Source organism: Cavia porcellus, unplaced genomic scaffold, assembly GCF_034190915.1.
Source record: "Cavia porcellus strain 051 isolate PalLab524CR breed Dunkin Hartley unplaced genomic scaffold, mCavPor4.1 scaffold_2, whole genome shotgun sequence".
NCBI lineage: Eukaryota > Metazoa > Chordata > Mammalia > Rodentia > Caviidae > Cavia > Cavia porcellus.
Genome location: NW_026947485.1, coordinates 117308007 through 117316186, shown reverse-complemented (window position 1 = coordinate 117316186; position 8180 = coordinate 117308007).

Genomic DNA, 8180 nt, shown 5'->3' with positions numbered 1-8180 from the left:
AGGAATTTTCTTCTCTTGCTCTTACTAGATGGATGAAAGGTTTTTAAAAAGAGAAAAGGAAAAGCAAACATACCTGTGGTGAAATGTCATCCTTGTTATGCACCAGTGGCCATTGTGACTTAAACCCAAATTTCTATGTATGTCAGAATCAGTCACATCCACAGGAAGGCCAGGAACAAGCTGCAATTTCACTGTTTCTCCAGTCATAGTACTCTGGCCTTTTCCCCATCATCTAGGGCTGCCTGAGTCAGTGAATAAAAATGCAGGATGCTCAGCATACTCACCTGTCAGATAAAACATTTAAAATTCCTTTATTATAAGTATGTGAGACACACTGAAAAAAATTACCATTTTTCTGAGATTGGAGTTTGATTGGTTGTGCTTTACTGTCTAATTCATACTAAGCTTCACAAAATTCAAGCATTATAATGCCAATAAGAAAATTACAAACAGTTTCAGTAAAGCCTAATCAACTGCATTGAATACAACTTGAGTTGCTGGCAGCAGAGTTAAATGGTCTTGGTCCTAGCTTCACTGGATGACAGAGCCTGATGACTGTGTGGGCAGCTGCAGGAGGGGCCTCCTTCACTGGCTGCCCACCCCAACACTTGTGCTCAGAGCTAAGTGCCTCACAGGGGGTTCCAGCCACCCATCCCCTCATGTGAGTTCCATCTCCTCAAGACAAGTGGAAATAAGTATTATCTCAGAGATTTTTGTTGACATCTGTGACTAAATATAGCATTCTATTTCAGACTTAAAACTTCTTAATAGGTGTAATCCATACTCAGTGAGAGAATACATCTCATAGTTATACTAGAGAATTCACAGAGTTGAAATGAAGCATGCACACTTCTCAGCACACTCAGGGCTAGCATCCTGGTCTAATCCATCATCATCTGTGCCTGGTGTTCTAGGAACTGTCCCTGATCTCTCTGCCCTTGGGCTCTGTCCTCCTGTCTCAGCACAGAAATCACACTGATGTTGGGACCCGCTCTGCACCTTGCTGCTCTCCAGTTTAGCGCTCATCAGGTTCAGAGCTCTTTACCACATCCAGTCTGTTTCAGTGCCAGGGATACAGCACTCACCTCCTGCCTTTGTGCCCCGTGAGTAACCCCAGCTCACAGCCCCAGTCCTCACTGGTCACCTAGCTGGGCCCCCACATCTGTGCAGGTCATGGCCTCATGTTCTTCAGGGTTTTGTACAAAGTCACCTCCTAGTAGGTGTCTACTCTCATCCTCCTTGCCAATTTGTGCTTCTACCCATTTTTTGACACTACTGGACATACGGTGTGTTTACCTTGCCTAGTATTTGTCTCTTAATTCTCCATGGGGGCAAGAGTGCTGCCTACTTTATGAACTGGGTACTCCTGTCATCTGAAAGAGTGACTGGCATATTGTAAATATTTTCTCAATCAATAAATGAAGGATCTCAAAACACAGTCAATACAAAGTAATTGTGGATATTTCATTTTTCTTAACATGTTATCTTCCTAAAATTCTGCATTTGTACATAAAATATGCTGAAAGAAAATACAAATGTCCTTCGGTATATTTTCAGTTCAGAATAAAAATGCCTTACAAAAAGACCCGCCCATATTTCCTAAAGCTTAGTTATAGGAAACAAAAATGAATCACAAATTTCTGAAGACAAGTAACAATAAAATTTACTCCCAAATCATTGATATTAATACACACAAATTTGCGCCAATTCCTTCCTTCGTCTTAAAACCAAGACATTTGTTGGGAGTAACCAGGTTGTCAACAAAGTTCATAAGAAAGAAGGAACTAGGGACTGAGGTGTAGCTCTGTGACAGAGCGTGTGCTTTCCGTGCACGAGGGGTGAACTTCAATTCTGGGAACCAAGATACATAAATGAAGACAAAGAGACTTACCACTTCCATGTCCTTGGAATCTGCCATCACGGTGGAAGGTCCTCATTGAGTCAAGTCCCAGTTGTGATGAAAAAGATATCTCTGTAACCTCAGAAATTTACATATCCAGAGATTACACTGTGGATGTGAATAATATGAGTTGAACTCATCTTATGGTAATAAGATTAAAAAACAGAAAATTATTCTACAGAATATGTTAGCAATTTTTTGCCTTCTTCTACTGATAATATATGCCTTAAAATATTCTAATGTTTATTAATAATGTGCCACTTGGTTAATTTAATAAATCTGTGTCGGATTTAGCAAGCATTGCATAAAATTTGACTTCCATAATTTCTATGTCCTGTTCTCCAGAATCAAATCTATTAATCTTCAATATATGGCAAACAAGACATTGCACATGTGTTTAACTTAAAAACCATGAAATGAGAACATCACTCTAGATTAAACCATTGGCCTCTATAAAGAGCCTCTAATGAAGGAGACAGGCAGAAGAGTCTGAGAAGATGCAGTACTGGGAGCCGAGGTCACAGGGACACAAACTTTTGGCTTCAAAAACCTGAGCGGCTTCTTAGGAATTGGAAATGGCTGAACAACAGAATCTCCCTTAAAGCTTCTGTGAAGGAATCCAGCCTTCCCAACACCATAGTTCCAATCAAGGACACCAGTTTCACAATTCTGACCTCCAGAACAAGTGATACAATAAGCTGAATTCATGGTCCCTTGATCCAACAGGTATGGCCAACTAACATGCTGACAATACTTTTCTCAGATATTAAACAAAATGAAGGAAGTTGCTGATGACAACCTAGCCAGGCATTATTGTACATGCTTACATATTTGGGCGTAGTTGCTTTGAATGATCAGTGTGTTCAGTTTCTGCAGTTATCACCATTCTGCTAGGCATAGAGAAAACGGAGCTCATAGCAGTGAAAGGGGAGAGCTGGGGCTAAGCCTGTGAACCCTCAGTTTTGCATGATTTTTGGGGGGTCGGTACAACCTCACCCAATGCAGTTTGAAGAAGGTTCTAAAATTCCAGGCTCACAAATCTCATGGTTGAATGTGCACCACTAAGAGTTACTTTTTATCTCCAAGCAGACATAGATAACATCCTCCACCACACACACACACACACACACACACACACACACACACACACTCCCAGTCCCCCTAGTGCCACAGCACTGGGTGAGCAGCACCACAGTGACTCCTGCTTTTTGAGGGATCTGAGAATTGATGGGTGTTTCTGCAGTGTGTGGCAGGAAGAGGTGGCAAAGTTCTCACAGGCACAGATGATCCTTGGGGATGTGACCAATAATCATAACTGAAAGAAGGAAAAGCAACAAAGACTTTTCAAAAACTGACATGCAAGTATGAATCTAACTGAAGTATTCTGATGCAGAATAACTTGAAATGTTACCAGAGAAATCCCATCAAAGATTTACTGAATGAAAACAATGAGTTAGCATCACTTTGTTTATAGGATTGGTTTTGATTATTAGATTTTCCTAGGTACAGGTGTCCCCCAAATTGAGAGCAGGATTTTTTGAATAGCATTTTGAATATGACTTAAAAGAATATGGTATAGCCCTGTCCTTCAACTCCAATATTCTCATAGTAATGTCTATACATTTCCATCTCTTCAGTAGAAGATTCCCTGAGGAAGTTTTGTGAGCTACAGTGAGTCAAATCTCCCTACTGTACACCTGAGAGGACAGCAGTTACACAGGAGCAGAGATTTCCAGTATGCAGATTCACTACTCAAGTCAGATCCTCTTACCATACATCAATCACTGCACACCTGGTGCACGAACTTTGACAGTGCCACTCACACAGGCCATTCTAAACCTTGTTCTCAGACTGTTTTTAATGAGGACAGAAGGGTCCCCTTCCAATCCCACCTTTGGCCTCCGCCTTCCTATGCAGTTAACTACATGGCAGCTCCAGAGGAGGAAGTATCTGTTATGAATCTGGAAGAAGCCAATGATGTTTCTTTACATGAGCCACAACTAAAAACAAAACAAAACAAAAACTCTTAATTGAAATCACAGAGGATTAATGGAGTGGGAACGATTTTCACTACACTACTTTTATTTATTTTCATTTTGCTTCTAAATGTCCCATTGTATGTTTGTCAAACTCACCAAAGTTCAATGACCTTCTTTTTCCACTGAAAATTTTCCAATCTTCAATGCCAAGAAAAAATGAAAAGAGGGTTCTAAAATTTAACATTTATACTTTAGAATGCTAAGCCTTCTAAAATAAAATGACTTTGTTTCCTTTTCACCTAATCATTACTGACAACATATTCAATGTCAGGAAAATGTTCAGGTGTTTGGCATGCAGAATGAATATCACTCTTTTTCCTTATGTGATGATCAAATCAAATAAAATAAGCTTTAGAAATGACCAAAGAAACAAAAAAATAATGTGGAATAACCAGAGTTGATGCTATAAGCATCTACTCATCACCTTGATGGTCTTAGTTACTTAGTGACAAAGCTGGTCCAAACTGCAAGCAACAGTGCCTCCCTAGAGTCTGCACTTTTGCCTGAAGCACACAATGGGAACTGTGGTGATCATTTGGATTTAAAAATTCTAGCTTGATACTATCTTCTATAAAGAAATAGTAAAATGCATCTCATTTAGCTTACTATTAATGTTTGAAGCAGTCTTTGGTTTTAGATAAATAACCTCTCAATGTCCTGATATTATCTGTTGTTCCTATTACCCTGGCTCCTGTATTTAACAGATCGATAGAGTCAGGATCTAATGGTTCAGAGATTTTGTGTCTATGGTCCTCAGCTTGTCAGCAGAACTTCAGGGATTTGCTTCCCTTTGTGAGCAACAGAGATGTGCACTGTCTTCTCCAGACCAAATCTAAGTATTCTCAGGTTCTGTTATCATTCTTCTTGTCTGAAATCTGCCTGGATATTAAAAATATTTGGCAGGGAAATTTCATGATTTTCACGATTAGACTTTTAAATTATAAGAGATATAAGTATCTACTTAAAGGTGTAGGAGAGAAGGTTTGGTAATTTCACATCCATATCCCTTACCTGCAGGAAGAGCCCAGTGGTCTCATGTCCCTCCAAGATGAGCCATCTGGTCCTTGCAAGTCCAGCTCAGCTGGTACTCAGCAAGGAACGAACGCCTTTATCTGTGGGATGCCCCTGGTAATTCTTTGTCCTCAGTCATAATTAGTATTATCACCAACTAGAAGCTGCATTTAGAGATATGTGCTTCTCTCCTTTGGGAGTTGCCTATTGAGTAATATCAAGGTTTGGTAGCAAAACACCTGACCATGGGTTGCAGATGCAGTCTGCGTCAGCTTGAGTGATGCAATAATTCAGTCTGAACCTAGCTTCTCCTCCTCTGGGGCTCAGCCTTCATCTGAACACTTTTAGAGGAGTTTGTAAGGATCAGCACCAAAATCTTATGTTGTAATTTTTTTTCAAGGATACTTTTGTCTTTTTCAAGGATACTTTTGTCATCATTTGAAATAGTTCATGACACAGTGACAGTATGGAACAGACAGTGTTAAAATTAACATGAAGTTCTACAATTTGTAATTTTCCTTTGCACATTATACATTGCTTTTAACCAAGAGCAAGATCTAGTGAACATAAATTCCCTTGTATATAAATTTGGTGAAATGTCTGAAGAAAAAGCCCTGGTCACTCCCCTCTCAAGAAAAGACCAATCATCCATGAGAAGGGTGTGGGCAGCCCCAGTATATTTTTCCAGCTGCATTGGTATATTCAAGCTGTGCAAGTTGGCACTTGCAGGTGATTCTGAACTCATTAGGTTGAGGTAGGAGGCCTGCTTTTGCCAAACAGTTCAAGGATAGCCAGGGCAACATAACAACACTATTCTCAATGAATCACTGAAGAATCAATGAGTCAGTCAATTGGTTGTAGAACACTCAGTATCAGAATTCACCAATCGGAAGTGGGGAGATTTGTAAATCACTGTAAAATGACACATCCAGGTAGCTACCAGTGTTTGTTGAACAGACACTGAACAGAATTGCAGAAAACCCTCATACCAAGCCTCAGACACTCACACCTGTGACACCTCTGGGGATTTCTCTAAATGCACTGCTCCAGCTCACTGTTTCTTATGTACCTTTGATGTATCTATCACTCTAGGAGTCGATGTGTCCTGGTTCACTGTGCAAAGAGCACATTGGAAGTAGAAGAACAAAAGCCCTCCTAGATGTTAATGTATGGCATCCAGGGCCCAGCTAGACCCTGTGGGAAGGTGAGGAAGGACAAGCAGGAGCCTGGTGGAGGAGAAAGGTGCTGTGTGAGAGGCAAAGATTCAACAGAGGGAAGGACTGAAAGGGGGCGCTGGCTCAGGCAGGAGTGGATGGGGAAAGTGTCAGTGCAGGGGCACTGGAATTAAAGGGAACAGAGCTTTTGAACAGCGCTGACGGGATCTCCTAAGTGACATAGGTCTGTTTCTGCACCTCAAGGGCAACTCATCCTTCTGGGCCATTCTGTAATGTCTCTTTCTTTTATTAAAAATTTTTATTTTAAAGAAAATGAAACAATATTATGAGGAATTAATAATGGTTACCACCTTAAGAAGGAGATCCCCATAGATGCTACATTGCAAATTGTTTTCCTCTGAATAGATGATCAGACTATGGGCTTTAGAACTCCAGGCTAGTCAAACACTAAACACTACAAGCTTTAAGTTGTATTTTACCTCATTAGGTATCATCACAGCCTGTACTTCTCTGAATCAGCTGGTTCCTTAGGGTGGTTGTGGGGGGAACATTAGCCTTTCTTGTCTCCTTTCTTGTGTGCCAGAAGTGGCTGTTGTCTGGCTGTTCCCCAGTCAATGTGTGCCTGGCACCCTCTCATATGAGATTTCAATTTCTTGTTGACTGTTTGTTCTACCCGCTTGAAGTCTGTGAATGATGCTGACTCACAGAAGAGGGCTGAGGTCTGGCTCTCCCCCAGTGAGCCCACACATGGTGCTGACTCAGAAATCCCTCTCTTTTTAAAATTTATTTGCTTGTTTTATTTCAAGGCAAAAATAAAATTTTCAGAAATTTCCTGAGGGAAAACCAGGCAACATTCTCTACCCTCATTAGCTCTGGGGGAGGAAAAACTTTCCCTCTGTATTTCTAAATCACTGCCAAAATAGCCTCAGAATGAGTGACATTTGCTTGGATGACTTCTGAGAAGCTTGTCCACATTCTCTAACCTGTTAATAGACAAAATAGATACAAGGCATATCAGGACAGTTTTTGCTAACTTATTTTTCTTTTAGGATTTTATATACATGATGAATTAAAATGTAAATAAGTAGATGACTGAAGACTCACTGAAGTCTTTGCTTAGTTAACATTCAATCCACTTAGTCCATCTATGAAAACATTACATTTACCTGAAAGTCCTTAAAATAGAGAAGTACTTGTCTTCCAGTATACCACTGGAGATACTGGGAATTATACTGAGCCTCTTGATTATTCCAAGTGAACTACCCTAGCTAATGAAGTGTCCTGACCTTTGTGTGCATCCATTATCACTTCACCAAAGAATAAATGCAAATTTTGCAAGTTTGTAGCAATGTTATAATCTTAATGGTAAATTATCACTCAATAAACCAATAAACATTTATTAATCTTAGATTAGACATTGATGAGTAAAGGCATCGTAAGAATTCACAATGTAGTTTCCCAGGTTAAAAAAATTGTGTTTATAGAATAAGATTCAGAATGTAGAACCCAAACTACAATCCCATTATCTTCACAAAAGCATCCAAGATCAAATTTCTACATCATGAGCAATGGAGAATATTTTGTTTATTGAATATTTGAAATTAAATCATTCAGTGAATGGATGTTCAATGGATTGGTTTTCATTTGAAGAGTCAGTCAGGAGGACTTAAAGGTGTAACTCAGTGGTACAATGTGGGTTTAGCATGCAGAGGTAGGTCCTTGGTTCAATTCCTAGCACTGACCCCCAAAGGTGGTCAGCGATAGACACAATGGCCTCATGATGGCATATTCCACATAAACACATCTGTGCTCCGCCTGCCGGGGGGTGGTTCACAGTGCTACTGAGCTGAAAGTGCTATGTGGAAAATGGTAGTGAATCCGGGAGGGCGAGTTGGGAAAGGCTGAGACGGGGTCCTCCTGCAGTCGCAGACCTTTAAGGATGCAGGCTGGTAACTCATTGTCAACCTGACCTCGAGCATTTTCATCACCAAGAACACATATTCTGGGAGGGCTGTGTCACTGGCCACAACACCAGACCTGGCCACTGTCACCCTC